The following is a 16,074-nucleotide window of genomic DNA, read 5'->3' as shown; positions in this document are numbered from 1 at the left end:
GACTCAGTGTTTGTTTATGACTTAGACTCCTCAGCAGAATCATTCACTTCTTTGTTCATTCAAAGACACATTTATTGAGTGCCCACTTTGTGCTAGGCGCAGGACTATGTGATGTGGATACCAGGTTGAATAAGACATTGTCTTTGGCACAAAGACTACTGTCTAATGATACATTTGGCAGCAAGAGGTTTTTGGAGGTACGATGTTGTAGAAAGTGTCCAGGGTGAGATTTCTGGTATAATATCCTGAAATGTAGTTTCAATGGGCTCTCTGTGAAAACAGCCATGGTGATAATGATAAATATAAAAGAATGACTCCAAATAGCCCCAGAACCCAAGCAAGAGCTAACCACTTGAGAACTCTAAGAGAAATTTTGGCTAAATATAAAGTATGAGATGCATGAATTAAAAGAGCCCATTTGACTGAAAAAATGAAAGATCCCCAGGAATTTTGGAAATCCTGAAGAGTAGGAAAAGGCAACTTGCTGTCATTCACTTCACTGAACCCATATAAATCTTATGAATTAAAAGTGAGATCCCAAACTTTTAATTTTTTTAACGTTTTTCTTATTTGAGAGAGAGAGTAGGGGAGGGGCAGAGAGAGGGAGACAGAATGTGAAGCAGGCTCCAGGCTCTGAGCTGTCAGCACAGAGCCCGACACGGGGCTTGAACCCACAAACTGTGAGATCATGACATGAGCCGAAGTCAGACGCTCAACTGGCTGAGTTACCCAGAATCCCTGAGATCCTAAACTTTTTAAATGCAAGACCACTCTAGCACTGGACTTTGTGAAAGTCACGGCTCTGTAAACACCACACTTAAGTGGAAATCTTCTCAGAGGCAGGTAGTGAAGACAGACAAGAGTCTCACGTTAGTCCAGCAAAGACACACTTCTGAATATTATGCATTGGACTAACCACTGTACCAACTTCCAGGGGTGGAGCCTCATCAAACTCTGCCGAGAAAACCCACCTTATCTGCTTACTCACCTGGGATAATCCAACTTTCCAGCCACTCTACACCCGCAGCAGGACAAAGGAAAATTGCTGGCGAACACCTCAGTGCTGATCAGTCTTGCATTATACACACAGCCCCAATCTTAAGTGGGCTCACGACACTGCTCACCCTTCCCTCTACCCTGTATTAGATTTACTGTCTTTACATTTTCTTTTATTAATCCTTCCACAGTCCCTCTTCTCTCTCAGGTTCAGATGAATTTGTATCCTACTCCTTTCATAAAGTAGAAATAGATTTGACTTCCTTATGTACGCACCGGCCAACCTATCAGCCTTCCCTGCTTCTGTAGCCACATCCTGTTTGCATTGATAATTGTAAAAATGCCCAATATCTCAGCTCCCATCAGATGTAAGTTCTTCTCTACTTGCAGTTTGGATCCCATCCTGATTTTTCAAAGTTTCACTACAGCAATTACTTACCATCTTTCCCACATATTAATTTCTCTCCATATGTATCTCCAGCAGAATTAAAATACTTTTTGGTCTCTCCCCTCTAAAAAAATTTCTTAATACAGTGTCTACCTCTATTTACTGTTTTCTCTTTTTCTTTAATTGCAAGGCTTCTCACCAGGTTTCCCCATTCTTTATATAACCCACTTCTGTTGGGTTCCCACCCTTCGTATTCTTCTGAAACTTTTTTCCAAGATCACCGGTGACCTTCAGCTTATCAAATTCAAGGATCACTTTTGTCCTTATCTTCTTCAACCTCAGCCTCTCAACACATTTGACATAATTCCCTCTTTATTGAGATACTTTATGTTCTTAATTTTTCTCATTCTCCTTTATATAAGGAGAAAATTTTAAAGTACTTATGCATACCTAGGTCATGTGGTTGTTGTGAAGATGAAATGAACTGGTACCTGAACAGAGTTTAGACTGGTGCCTGGCAAAGAATACATCTCAGTAATTGAAAGCTAACATTGTCCTCTAAGATGTACTGTCTTGTCCCCCCTCCTATTTCAATGACCCTTCAGTTTTGTTTTTTGGCTATACCTCTGCTATCAGACCTCTAAAGGTTGGAGCTTCCCAAAACTGAAGTCCTAGGCCCTATACTCTTTCCTATCATAGCTCTCTCCCCCTGTGATCCTCTGGGTGCCTTTGGTTATTACATACATGTTGATGTCCCAAATTTATACCCTCAGCCCTTACCTGCTTGTAGAGTTCCCAACTTAACTGCTTATGTGCTATCTTTGCTTTGAAGCCTAAGAGCACTTCAAATTTAAAATGTGACCAAATTTTTAGATTCCCCCAAGATGTTCCCATGTTGTATGTAATATTCGTACATGCCCAGTTACTAAAACACCTTGACTGTAGTATTTTTCTTATTCTCCAATCAAACAGTTAAGTCCTATTGGCTCTACCCCCAGGAGTTCTCCTGAAACCTTTCATTTTTCTCCATCTCAGCCATTAAGACCTCTTACCTAGCCGATTGCATGAAGCTTTCCCTGAAAGACCTCTCACCTATTCTTGGCTTTCTAATATCTAGTTTCTACTCAAGATCCAGAGGCCTCTTCAAAAACACATATCCTTGTCATTCACTCCCCTGTCAAAACCCTCTGGCTTCCCACAAGTCTCACTGTGGCCCACCTGGTCCTACATGTTCTCATCATTATCTGAGCTTTCACACAGCCGTACCACACTTTCCACAAGTTCTTTGCACTGCTATTCCCTCTGTTAGAATTCCCCTGCTTCAGATTTTCACGTGGATGCCCTTTTTTCTCACTCAGGCTTCTGTCCAAGTGCCTTCTGCTCAGAGAGATTTTCCTGATCACTCAATTTAAGCCACTCTTCTCCAATGGTTTACTATCTAATCAGTCTTTCTTAATTTCTTCATGAGACTTAATATTATCTAAAATTATACCTTAGTTATGCAGGTATTTCTTCCCTATTTATGTTAATTTCTCACAATAAGAATGCATCTTCATGAGAGCTGATATCTTCAGTGCTGAGTCCCCTCGTACATACTTGTTAAATAAATACTGTTGAATAGGTAAAGGATTAACAGGTGATATTTCCAATAAAGGGTGAGAACAACCAAAGGCAATCCAAATGTCCTCCCTCTCTGTTGGTAATGTTGTATCTTATAAATATCTTTTCCTTAAATATAAGTAAACAATGCATTCCTTAAAGCATAAACAATTCCCTCTAAACCCTACCCCTACATGAACTGGAACATCAGAACTGTTGGGTTGCAAGGAATATGGAATATCTATACTAAAGTTTCAAAGAAAGGTTTGTGAAATTTAGTGACTCAATTATCAATTAACTTATCTCAGGCTGCTCATTTTCTACATTCATGAATTGTTGACAATAATCTCTGCTTACAAAGGTAACTTGTGGAAATAAAATATTGTCCATGTTAAAATGCTTTGCCAATATGTTACTGTCATTAATATTACCTGTGGTATTTAGATTATTTACAGAAGCAGGGATTGATATGGAAAAATCCATTGTCTCTCTTCTCAGGATTACTCTCAGGATTATACATTTATTCATTCTTTCAACAAATACATACAGAGTACCTAATATGTGCCAGGAAATGTGCTGGAAGATAGGCAATGAATTAAATACCTACTAAACCCACCCTTTTCTGAATATCATACTACAGCAAAATTATATATCAGTATAACCAATGGTCAACATACCAGAAATATCATAATTTTGACTAGATACTACATATGGCAGTCTTGGAGTATAAAACTTCTTTTCCTCTTGGAAGGACTGAGTTGGTGATGAATATGAACTTAAACCTTCCATCCTGGTTATATTCAATGTATTCTCCAAAATGTAGAGATTATCTTTAAGCTGGGAAAGCTGCAAAAAAACATCATCTAGGTCCTAGAAAGCAAATTATAATTACTGAGTGGTTAAAGAAAGATAAAAAAATGTTCAACCAAAATATCAATTATCTCACATTATATCTTGAGAAAAAGATGCTCCAAAGCACAGCCAGGGAAAATATTTAATATCCAAAGTGATTTCTGATAACACATTATAAAGAAAAAAGCCTGTATTTAAGATAACTTATTATTTAAATTGTTTATCAATTTTTCCTTCTTGATGTCTTTAGGTTTAAAATCTGCCAATCAGGTAAACCTCACCTTATGAACCTAAAACAAAGAAAAGAGATGATTGGATTGGATTTTCAAAATAAAATTATACATGTGGCATTGAAGTTTGCTCTTTAAAGGAATTCTACCATAAAACCTTTTGAAGCGAGTAATTTCATTATTATTTCTTGTAGGAATAAATTCAATGAATGAAAAGTATATGTTCAAATTATTTAAGGCAATAACACATTATAAGATTGTCAATTTTCTCCTTGGTCACCATAATGTTCATAGTGATATGAAGAGTTTGAATTGTGAAATAAAGTTGTAATTTCTCACATCAGTTTGGTATCTCATTGGTGAAAGAGGACAACTTACGCTCATTTTCTAATGAAAACTGGAGGGAAATAATATTCATATATATTATTATGTTATATTATATATATTCCACATATACATTATTATTACATATACACATATAATACAATATTATATACATCATATATTTATCTATAGTGTGTGAGAAATAAAACAAGTCATTTTTCTGACAGGAGCCATAGAGGGCTGATCACGAAATGTGGAGTCACTGATATGATGAACAAATCTTTGGTGACATCTAGTGGTAAAATACAGATTTATTTATTCACTTTTTTTCAAAGCTTTAAGATGCCAGTATTGTATATAATCTTGAGATATGCTGCGATAAATTGGAGACTAAAACAAAATGGACAAATTCAGTAAACTTCTTTTCTTCAGGAAAAAACACCTTAAAATTGGTTAAGAATAAAGGGGAAGGCAGAAAGAGAATCTGCTTTTACTAAAAATTTTCATATTTGTGAGAAATTTGTGTAGAGAATAAAATTAAAAACAATTTTTTCACCAGCTTACATGATAAATATGTTTCTTTCTGAAATTATATTTAGCTTATGTGTATATGCTCCAATTCTGAGAAGTACCACATTTACTTGTTTTGATGAGGTGAATCCCAGTAATGTGAACTTGTAACAGAATTTAGATGGGAGATAACAGAGGACCTGTGTATATATTTTCTATGTTCTGTAATCTACCATTATGCATTGTATTTTATTACCATTGTATTTGGGGGATTATGGAGTAAAGACGTACTTATGATTAGTGGCTGCAGATTATGTTGACCCAGTTTCCATTTTATATGTTATTTAAGCAAGCTAACTTTCCAAGCTATGAAGTCTTTTATTTTTACTAAGCTGTGAGGGACAACATTATCTATATATTTAAACATTTGTTAAGTCTTTAATTATTTTTGAGAGAAAGAGGCAAAGAACAAGTGGGGGAGGGGCAGAGAGAGAGAGGAAGACACAGAATTGGCAGCAGGCTCAAGGCTCTGGGCTGTCAGCTAAGAGCCCAATGTGGGGCTCAAACTCACCGACCATGGGATCATGACCTGAGCTGAAGTTGGACGCTTAATTGAGCCACCCAGGTACCCCTACATTATCTATATTTTTAACAAATGAACTCAGAGCTGGAGTCTGCATGTTTCAATAGCAGAAACGCTGTGCTGGAGAAAAAGCCTATATTCAGGTGCATATCTACTAACAAAAATTGGGTTAAATTATTTAATATCTTTAAGCTTCAACCTTATTTTTAGAATGGAAATATTGATAAACTAATGAAATACATTAGATGAACTCCAAGCTTCTCCAATCTCAACTTCTTTGATTTTTGTGACTATCTATATACATTATTTACTCTTTGGAATAAAATTCTACCAATGAGTAGGGAAAAAAAAGTCCCAATTACACTTTAAAGGCTGTGTCCACATATTGCAAGTGGGATTGGAATTTTGTTAATTATCCCGTTAATTTAATTACTTTAGGCACTTAAATCCAAACTCAATTTTTCATAGCCTCATTTACCTACATTAATGTGCCTGTATTGATTAAATTAAATGTTTAGTCTGCACTAAACCGTGTTGATTTAACCCTGTGAACTGACAGGAAAGTAATAAGAGAGTATATAATAATGTAAACTACCATAGTTTCTCAGGGAAAATATACATTTTCTTTATATGAGATCAGCTTTGTTGCATTAATCATAAACAATGAAATATTTGAAATACATGATCAACATTTTTAAACACTTATTATTTTTATTAATTCATTTAAAAATCTGTACCGAGTGCCTACTAAGTGCCAAGTACACTTCATCAAGGAAGAGAATGGAGAACAGCGGATTCGAACCTTTATGGAGCATACAGTCAGCCTAGCTGGGAAAATTGGCATTGACAGAATTAGAACTGAATGGAGTCACATAAGATCCTGTGGGAATTTACAATGACAAGAAACCCTAATGTCAAAAAATTTAGAATGCATATTAAAAAGATATATTTTATCCACTATTTCTAGATGCCTTTCAAAGATTTTCAAGCTATTTTAGTCTGTGTTCTTGCAGGAACTAAAAGTGAGAGCTTTACTCAAAGACAGAATGAAAAGACATCGAAGGTATGATCAGTTGTAACGTGCGTCACAAGTAATAACTTACTTTCTAAAAAAGAGCAAACTCAAAGTCATTCTCTAATCATGCTATTCTCACATTTGTCTTGATGTTATGGTGAATGGGAAGAAGTGTCTTAGTGGGGGCATCAGGAATTTTATAGGCTTGCATGAAGGCATTCTTAATGCCATCTGTCATGAACATCAAGGTTGAAGAAAGCAAAGCCTTTACCTCTGCTTTTGAGTGTCTTCTGTAGTATTTAATTTTTCTCTGATTTGGTGTCATATATAATTCTTGGTCTTTGCTGTTTTCCAAGAGTGGGCAAGTTTTTGTCTTTTTGCCCAAAAAATACAGATGTTAAAGCTGCAACTTGGCATCTTCACTCATGGGATTCAGATTCGACAGCTCTAGCTGAGGCCCTAATAGGCAGCCAGCCCTGCCTTGGTTATGCTATTCTGCAACACAATTTTACAAGTAAATAAATGGAAACTGAGAAAGGCTGAGAACTAACACAGTAGGAAAAATAAAGACAGAACAAAACAAAGTAAAATAATACATAATTCTACAAATGCAAATATCCTTGTTTAAGGAAGTTTTTGTCTTTGTTACAGTACTAATGCTTTTATTAGTATAGTCATGGTTGTGTATGTATATTATTTTTCTATTTCTTTTCACTTGGCTTGTGGAGTATACATTTTTCCCACGCTGCTAAGGATTTCATTTATCAGTTGTAGTCTTATGAGATAGTCTATCAGTATGTATGTCATAGCTTACTTAATTTAATCATTGTTTTAGGGGCGCCTGGGTGGCGCAGTCGGTTAAGCGTCCGACTTCAGCCAGGTCATGATCTCACCGTCTGTGAGTTCGAGCCCCGCGTAGGGCTCTGGGCTGATGGCTCAGAGCCTGGAGCCTGTTTCCGATTCTGTGTCTCCCTCTCTCTCTGCTCCTCCCCCGTTCATGCTCTGTCTCTCTCTGTCCCAAAAATAAATAAACGTTGAAAAAAAAATTTAAAAAGAAAAATCATTGTTTTATATATATATATATATATATATTTATGTAAATATATAAATTCATTTTGTTGTATATTTCCCATTGCAAATACTTTTAGGATTATCTTTGTGTTTGCTACTTCTGAATATTTTTATTATTTTACTAGGATAGAGCCCTTGAACTGAAATTCAACTGATCAATGGATACGAATATTTTATAGCTTTTGATAGGCATTGTTAAGCCGCTTTCCAAAAACCTTCAATTGTTTACAATATCACTGGTTCTTTTTTTTAGGATCCTATGTATCATTATTAGGGATTAAGCTTATTTTTTCTTCTTTTGCTAGTTAGCTAAGTAAAAAGTGAATTTAATTTTCATTTCTTAACTAAAAAAGATATTTTTATGTATTTTCTTATTTATTGTTAGTGTCAATTTTTTCTTCAAGATTTCCATAAATCTTGCATATTTTTGGCAAATATATTTCATACTGTATTATTTGTCTTTAATGTTTGTGGATAATACTTAATTTTTTTCTTAATCTGTCACTTTATGAGTTCTCCCCTTGTTTTTAGCCTTAAAAAGTCAATTCTCTCCCCTGCAGAGTGTTGATAAATCTTTAGCTCGAATTTCTTTTCATTGTGTATTGTTTTACTATTGGTATTTTAAGTTTCAGCCAATACAAATTAACTTGAGTGTTTGAAATGAGATGATTGCCTGAACTAGTTTTCTTGTCAGTTAATAAATACTTATTCCGGTTTTCTTCACTATGTGTTTTTTTTTTTTTGCTCTGATTTGGTTGTGCTTTCTTCATGAGGTGAAGTTTTTAAGTTTATCAGGACCAGTATTTGTGTTTTGTAAAGGGCTTCTTCCTCTTCTTGCTCAGTACTCTTAAATCACTGACCTTGATGAATGTTTGTTGAATATTTGGCTATAGTTTTTAATATGTTTTTGTCTTCTAATCAGGTAATATGCTTAGATCTTCTGACTCAAGATGGGGTGTTTTTTCACATTTTGTTCCTTTGCTCATTTCAATGCAATTTTGTTTAAAGGTCTCCTAAATATGTCTGATCTCAGATGCATCATATGGTAACTTCTGAAAACCTAGCTTCATTCTTTCTATGTAGCACTTTTTCCAAAAAAGGCTACATAGCTTCCTGTTTGTGAATCACTTCACATTTGATCAATTAGCAACAAGATACTGACTGAGAAACAAGAAAGAGTTTCAACAAAACAGCAGGAACAGATGACAAATCTGGAAAAGAAAGCCTTCTTCTTCTTCTTTTTTTTTTTTTAATGTAGCCCACTGACACTTTTTTTCTGGAATGAAATAGGGATGCTTTCAAAGATGCACTGATGCTATTGCACGGAATTATTCCGTACTGTTTGTGGATGGATACAAGCTAGCCATTCAGTGGAGCAATTCTGCTGTTGTCTTAAACACAAAGGAACAATTCAAGGATAACTGACCTTGATACCCTAGTATCATGTCCTGAACGTAAATTTGGTATTTGCAGGCCTACTCTGAAGCATGCATTTGAAAAGTAAAGCAGAAAAGCCATGTAAATATAAACTCAGTTATTAATACTCCTCGTATCATTAAACATAGTCTATTTGAAAACATTCCCAGGATATAAGTAGTGATTTATTTGTTTGGGGTGTAGGTATGGAAAGTCCTCCTCCTTCTCACTAAACAACCTCATTTGAGTTCTTCATGTTCAGTAAATTCTAAGCACTGGGGAATACATTTTCCTTCCTATAACTCAATGTGGTTTGCATTAGCCCTTAATAAATATATTATGATATGCTATATACCTCCGTTTGCAGTTTCAGAAATCATTGTGTAGCTTCCTGCCAACCACCTCCAAAATGAACAAATAGGCTATTGCACTCAAGGTGAGTAACTGTGTATCTTTTAAAATTGAATTATTATCCTTTTAAAAAATTAATCATCCTCACTTGTGCACCAACCTAGACAGAGTACTGACCTCCTCTAAGCTGTTGTGAAGGTTATTCAAAGCGATGGTGACATTTTCAAGTCGTTTTTTGAATGCATTCATTTTTGAACCAACAGGATTCTGTAGCTGCTGAAAAAGAAGCATCACACAGGCATTACACCAGGCAAAAACAATGAGATCATTAGTTGGATTGCAGGTAGATTTACTCAGTGTGATTTTTGAGTCTCTTGGTAAAGTATCAAGTTTTGTTTTTTTTTTTTTTTTTTTTTTTTTTAGCAAGTGGTATTTTAGCAGTGCAATACTGACATCCAATGGAGAGACAAATAAACTTTACTGTATTTTTTTGGAGAGGTCAAAAGGAGTCATTTTTGCTATTTCTAAGGAATTGATTGTCCACGTTGAAGAATTCATTTGATTTTAACTCATGTAAATTCATATCTCTGTATCATCCTTCTAAAAACAGTGTTACAATTAACAACATAGTTGTATGCACATGTTGAAAATTTCCTGGTGTAATCTCTTTTTGTTGTGGCTGATTACTGGAAGCTTACTACAGGCAAATACTTATTTCTTAGTTCATCAGGCTATCATTACTAAGTAAATATATATCACTTGTCATGCATAATTATATTTATGACATTAAAAGGAAACTATATAAGACATGTTGTTCATCCTAAAAAGAACTTGTTATTTCCCCCATAATTCGGTAAGGCTGGGCTGAATCAATGTTTGGTTGTTTTTCTAATATTACATGATCAGATGTGTTTTAGCAATTTAAAAAATATAAAAGAGCATTAGTGCTGGTGTGTTAAATCATGCCCTGTGTAAGTAAATGTTTCTAGAAAGCCACTGATGTCAATGGAAATTGTAGTTTTCCTGTCAGCAGATAGCAGTGTGGATGTTTGTTGCCCAACAGGAATGGGTGGATTCTGATTCAAATTCACATAAGGTTGACAGTTTAGGCTGAGAGCTCAGGAATGACATTGAAAAAAAAAATTGAAGAGAGCCATGATGAACATCTTTATGTGTGTGCATGTGTTTTCTTTTTCAGCATACCTCCTCACTCTTTTGATAATGGACCTTCCCTTTATTGTGGCGTTCCATTATAGTTTGGTGGGAAAATCCTTCCCCCAAGTGACAAAGATGTATGTGCATGTGAGCCAGGCTTGGCAGTCTGAGTAAACCATCTCCTGCCAGCAGTGATTAGCTCAGGGATGAGCACAAGAAGGAGCTATTTTTCCAGACTTCCGGGATTGCCAACCCTGTAGGATAGGAGATTTAAAGACCTTGACTCTGTATCACTGGGTCTTGTTGTACCTGAAACCAGTTACTGTTTTTTTTTTCTTTTAGTTACATGAGTTAATCCATCCATTTGCATACCTAAGTTAGTTTAATATAGGCTTATTTATCTTTGCTTCTAACAAAAGAATGCAGTGAACCATATATATTGATGAGAATTTTGAAATAAATCTAAATTACTTCTTTATAATTATGGATTAACTCTACCAGAACATATCTCTATCATCTCACGAAGACTTCCCTTTGAAGAAAACATGAAATTTGCTCTCTATTATCCATGCAGAAGAAAAATGGTATTAATAAAAAGTCAAAAAGTGCTGAATTGTGAGGACATTTGGGTGGAATTTACTAATTTTCTTACTAATCAATTCAGTCATCTTAAGCAAATCACCTCTTATATTTTTGTTTTACTTATATGCTTTATGAAGGAGCTGACAGCCATAACATACATCTAACTGATACTGGATACCTATCTTGGCTGCTATTCAGACAATATCCACTGATGTCTGATAGTACAATTGGCTTCTACACAAAGCCAATTGAGAAAAACACAAGAAGAAAACAAAGAAAAAAGAAAACACAAAATCAAACACAAAATATATGTATGAGATCGTAATGCCCTGGGTAATCTGTTCGAGTATTCTTTTTTTATAAACATCTCGACCAAAGAGTTTCTTTCTTTTTTCTTATTTTTACCTTTTGCCTTTCATACAATGTTGTGGGTGCTGTGGAGTTTAGTGATGTGAATTTTCCCCCTTTTCCTTATAAATTCTATTGCGGAAAGTTTAATGAAAAATAGAGCAAGACAGTGGAGGGGCACCTGGGTGGCTCAGGCCAGCTGAGCCATCCAGGCCAGGCTGGATGCAAAAGCATCCAGCTTTTGATTTTGGCTCAGGTCATGATCTCATGGTTCCTGAGACGGAGCCCTGTGATGGGCTAAGATCATGTGCTAAGAGCACGGAGCCTGCTTGGGATTCTCTTTCCCTCTGTCTGCTTCTCTCCTGCTCTCTCTCTCTCTCAAAATAAATAAATAAATTAAAAAACAAACAAAACAAAAACAAGACAGTGGAAAGGTGTCAGGGGAGCATGTATTTTTTTTTTAATGTTTATTTATTTTTGAGAGAGAGACAGATGGAGTGCGAGCTGGGGAGGGGCAGAGAGACAGGGAGACACAGAATCCAAAGCAGGCTCCAGGCTCTGAGCTGTCAGCACAGAGCCCGATGTGGGGCTCAAACCACGAACTGTGAGATCATGACCTGAGCCCAAATCAAGAGCTTGGACGCTTAACCTACTCAGCCACCCAGGCGCCCCAGGGAGCATGTATTCATTAGTGTGGAAAGTCAGATTAATGGTATTTTCCCATTTGTGTATTCAACTAAATTCAGCACAGACTTCTTGAATCCCTATTGTGCTGGACATTTTGCAAAAGTAATTTTCCACTGTTTTGAAAGAAAAAAAAGATACTGATGCTGGGTTATTTGAGACAGAAACTGATGAAAGGCATTGAGTGGTTTTAAGCATAATTTTAGTAAGCACAACCTCCTGTCCCCATGTTGGGTCTCTGTACACACATTTGAGTTGAGCAAGACATGGCTAGAACAGAGAAAATGCTAAGAGGAACAAGATGCTTTCAGGTTGCCTTTGAGATTTACGCTACTTGAAAACCCCTGAAAACTCTCAGCATTTGAGGGAGAGCTTCTCCTTTCCCCACCACACTTACTTTATCTCTTCAACATCTCAGGAAACTAGACATTTCTGGCTAGTATCTGCTCTCGACAAAGATTTAGGCAGTGGAAAAACTTCTAACCAGATTAGTGAGTTAATGAGAAAAAAATGAAAATTGGAAGTGTTCACTCAGAATCTGATTAAATGTAAAAATGTGTATGTTTACTTTCCCAATTAGTCACACATAATTCTATGGGAGAGCCTTACATGGTGGATATATCCAGGAAGGAGATAGAGAGATAAGGAGCCATGCTATCCATACTTGAACTTGGTAAGTAACGTGTTGAAGCTCAGATACAAATCCACACAAGAGTGACTTAATTTTCTCAGCATTAACATACCAATACCAGTCACCAGATACTTAGTCTCTGACTGGGCCCTACATGGTAATTGAGCTGAAATAATAAAATAGGGCTAAATAGTGTATTGGAGGGTGGGAAAGGCAATTCTTTTATGACTGTTGACATGTTTTTCATATTGTTTTGCTTTTGTCACTATGTGATAAAACTCTGAACATTAGTCCATCCTATTTTTTAAATTATTTTTTTAATGTTTATTCTTGAGAGAAAGAGCGAGAGCAAGTGGAGTAGGGGCAGAGATAGAGGATCTGAAGTGGGCTCTGCACTGATAGCGGACAGCCTGACATGGGGCTTGAACCCGTGAACTGTGAGATCGTGACTTGGGCTGAAGTCAGACAACTGAGCCACCCAGGCACCCCATCCTAGTTTTCAAAAGGGAGCTCTTTATTTCACTCAAATGATGAATCCATTAAGATTTGGCTCTGCAATGTGTGCTATTTTCTTTCTTAATACGAACACAAATATCTCAGGCCAATATTCTGTAGGAACTGCAAGCTGTATTCGTGCACTGCTATTCTAGGACTAACCGTTATTACATTTGGTACTTCTTTGTCACCAAACATTTCCATAGTAACCTAGGACTATGCCTTTAAGTAATGTTTTCTCACTCTTAAATTTGTAGACAGAGATTATTAAAGATTACACTGCACTGATTAACATCGAATGGTTAACAACGTAGAAAGATTTACGTTGCAATACTGCTAAGAGAATCAAGAGATGCTTAATTCTAAGAGAGTCAGTAGGAATGGGTTATTGACGCACCAGATAATGCCTTCTAGAGGAAGGAAATAGAGACATGTTCTGGTCACTCTCTCTTCCCCCACTTTAATATACTCCATAAATATTTTATGTCTCTAAATGAATATTCCTCTACCACAGATATTTGAGCGATAAGCTTCCTTAACAATGATAAGTATATCTTACATATGAAAATTAATTAATGTTATTACCAGGATATAATACTAGTTTTAATAGAAACTATCTTGAACAACTATCTATTTCCTGGCAGGAAAAAAGGAGCTGCAAATAAATATTCTAAAATGGATTAAAATAAGTAAAACATTTGGCTTATTTACTACATATAGAAACTCATCTTATGCTCTGTGTGGTTTATTGGAATTTTTATATGGTTTAAGGGACAGTGGGTAGTACCAGGTAAACATATTCGAAACTAAAAGCTTTCAGTCATGCCCTATGAATTGTGAATGCTTGCTTGTCCAGTCGTTGCTGTGTAAGGGTACATCCGAATTGCTGTCTGATGATACTCTTAGTCTTACCCAGGGTATTACCCGGCTCACCTTGGAGAAAAGGAGAACAGTCCCTCTAGTGAAGCACATGCCCTTTTCAGGATTCTTAATTTTTACAAGAGGATGTCTGCTTCCTCCCAGCACAATTGCCTACTGAAGCATACAGCACTGCACTTAACTCCCACGGTAAAGCAAATGTACTCAAGGTCTTTTCCAAGAGTATAATTGACCTGACTGTCTTTCAATAGGATTCAGAAGCTTGGCTGAGATAAATAATAGTCATAAAGGACTGCATAAAGATTATATTATCCATCCACTCATCTAGATATGTATTTTTCAAACACTTTTTTTTTTAGTAGCAGACTACTTTTACGAAATGGGATTTTACATGCAGCCTGACAAATAAAATGGATTAAAAGAAGAGTCTACCCCATGGGAGTCTCCTTTGACCAAGGTGAAACTGTGATATCTTCCAAGGAACTCATAGCTCTGCAATGGAAAAATTTGAAAGCCATTGCTGTAATCAGGCTTGCAAGCTGGAATGTCCTTAGAGACCCTCTTAGGTAAATGTAAATGACTCTGTGTCTAAGATACTTAGCAAGTAGTGACGAATATGTTCTTAATGTGTGTGTGTGTGTGTGTGTGTGTGTGCGTATAACTGACAAGACTATAATCTAGGACTGTTACTCAATCTCTCTGGGGTAATGCTCCCATTTTAAAAACAGGAATATTATTACCTAACAAATAAGTTTGTTAGATAATTAAATGAGATCATGCATATGAAATACTTATCAGAGTGCCTGGCACATAATGAGCACTCAATAGCTGTTACATAGTAGTACTTATTTTATAGCTAGAAGAATATATGCCAAGAGGAGAGCTAATGAAAATCATCAATTATGTGTTGGGAATTGATAGCTTTATTTTTCACTTTATAACTCCATTCTTTATTTGTTGAGCTATTGTGAAATAAATTACATACATCATTACATTTCATCTCTAAGTATTTCTAATGTACATCCCTACAAAAATAACACATCCACAAACCCAGGATAACATTACCATATCTGAAAATAAAAATTTCCCAATGCCATCTGATACTCAGTCCACTGTCAAATTTTTCTATTTGTCCCCTAATAGTCTTTCACAGTATGTTTGTTCAATAAACAATTTTAAATGGGAAAGAATTTACCAGGTTGCTTACTATACAATCTAAACATTGTTTGGCTATTTTTAAGCAATTAATTTTACACAAGTTGGCTAGTGGAACAGGACAAATGTTAGGCAAATGGGAAGGGCAAGGACAAGACCTGGCTTGAACAGTCTGTTACATCTGAGCGGACAGCCAGTGCATGCTGTTTATGGCAATTGGTATTTTTGCAGTTGGAATCCAATGTCACAGGATAGAGTCACGCTATTCACGCTATTCATTTCAGCAAGCAATATGGCGATGACCAATAATACAAACCTGAGAATTGGTAGTATAGAACAGAGAATTCACTACTGTTTCCATAGAAAGAAACTGGTCTGATAAATTATGCAAATAATTGTGCAGTTGGATGATTTTGCCTTTTATTTCATGAAGTTCCAGTGTAGCGGATATGTTCAGTTTGTGAACACATTCAAACAAACAGGATACTTCCTATGAGGTTAAAAACAGAGGAGCACAGAAGGCAAAGAAATTACTTTAAAACAAAATTCCTTTTTAAAAAGTTAGTTTACTAATATTTTCTGTGTAAGTGATTGAATTACAATTAAACTGAAAAAATTAAGTATCAGGAAGATACATCGATGCAAAGGAATTAAACTTGAATCAAGTCAACAGAGTTCAAAATTTAGATGCTCTGTGAGAAAACTGGTACAGCAAAGGGTTAGTTTTTGCTTTTCAAATGTGAGTGCCAGTTACATTGATTTTTAAGCTGTTGACATATATTTCCACAATTATGTACTTTGTGACATAAT

General features: G+C 35.8%; 1 long non-coding RNA gene across 1 annotated transcript; it reads right to left on the bottom strand.

Moving 5' to 3' along the window:
* Positions 1–1,620: 1,620 nt before the first annotated feature.
* On the bottom strand, positions 1,621–4,848 carry LOC122476840. The gene is made up of 2 exons (XR_006295621.1): positions 2,470–4,848; positions 1,621–2,429 (listed from the first exon to the last, which is right to left on the bottom strand). It is a non-coding gene; the product is annotated as an uncharacterized LOC122476840 (long non-coding RNA).
* Positions 4,849–16,074: the final 11,226 nt, after the last annotated feature.

Source organism: Prionailurus bengalensis, chromosome B1 (genome assembly GCF_016509475.1).
Source record: "Prionailurus bengalensis isolate Pbe53 chromosome B1, Fcat_Pben_1.1_paternal_pri, whole genome shotgun sequence".
Classification (NCBI taxonomy): domain Eukaryota; kingdom Metazoa; phylum Chordata; class Mammalia; order Carnivora; family Felidae; genus Prionailurus; species Prionailurus bengalensis.
This window is presented reverse-complemented; position numbering and strand designations above follow the sequence as displayed.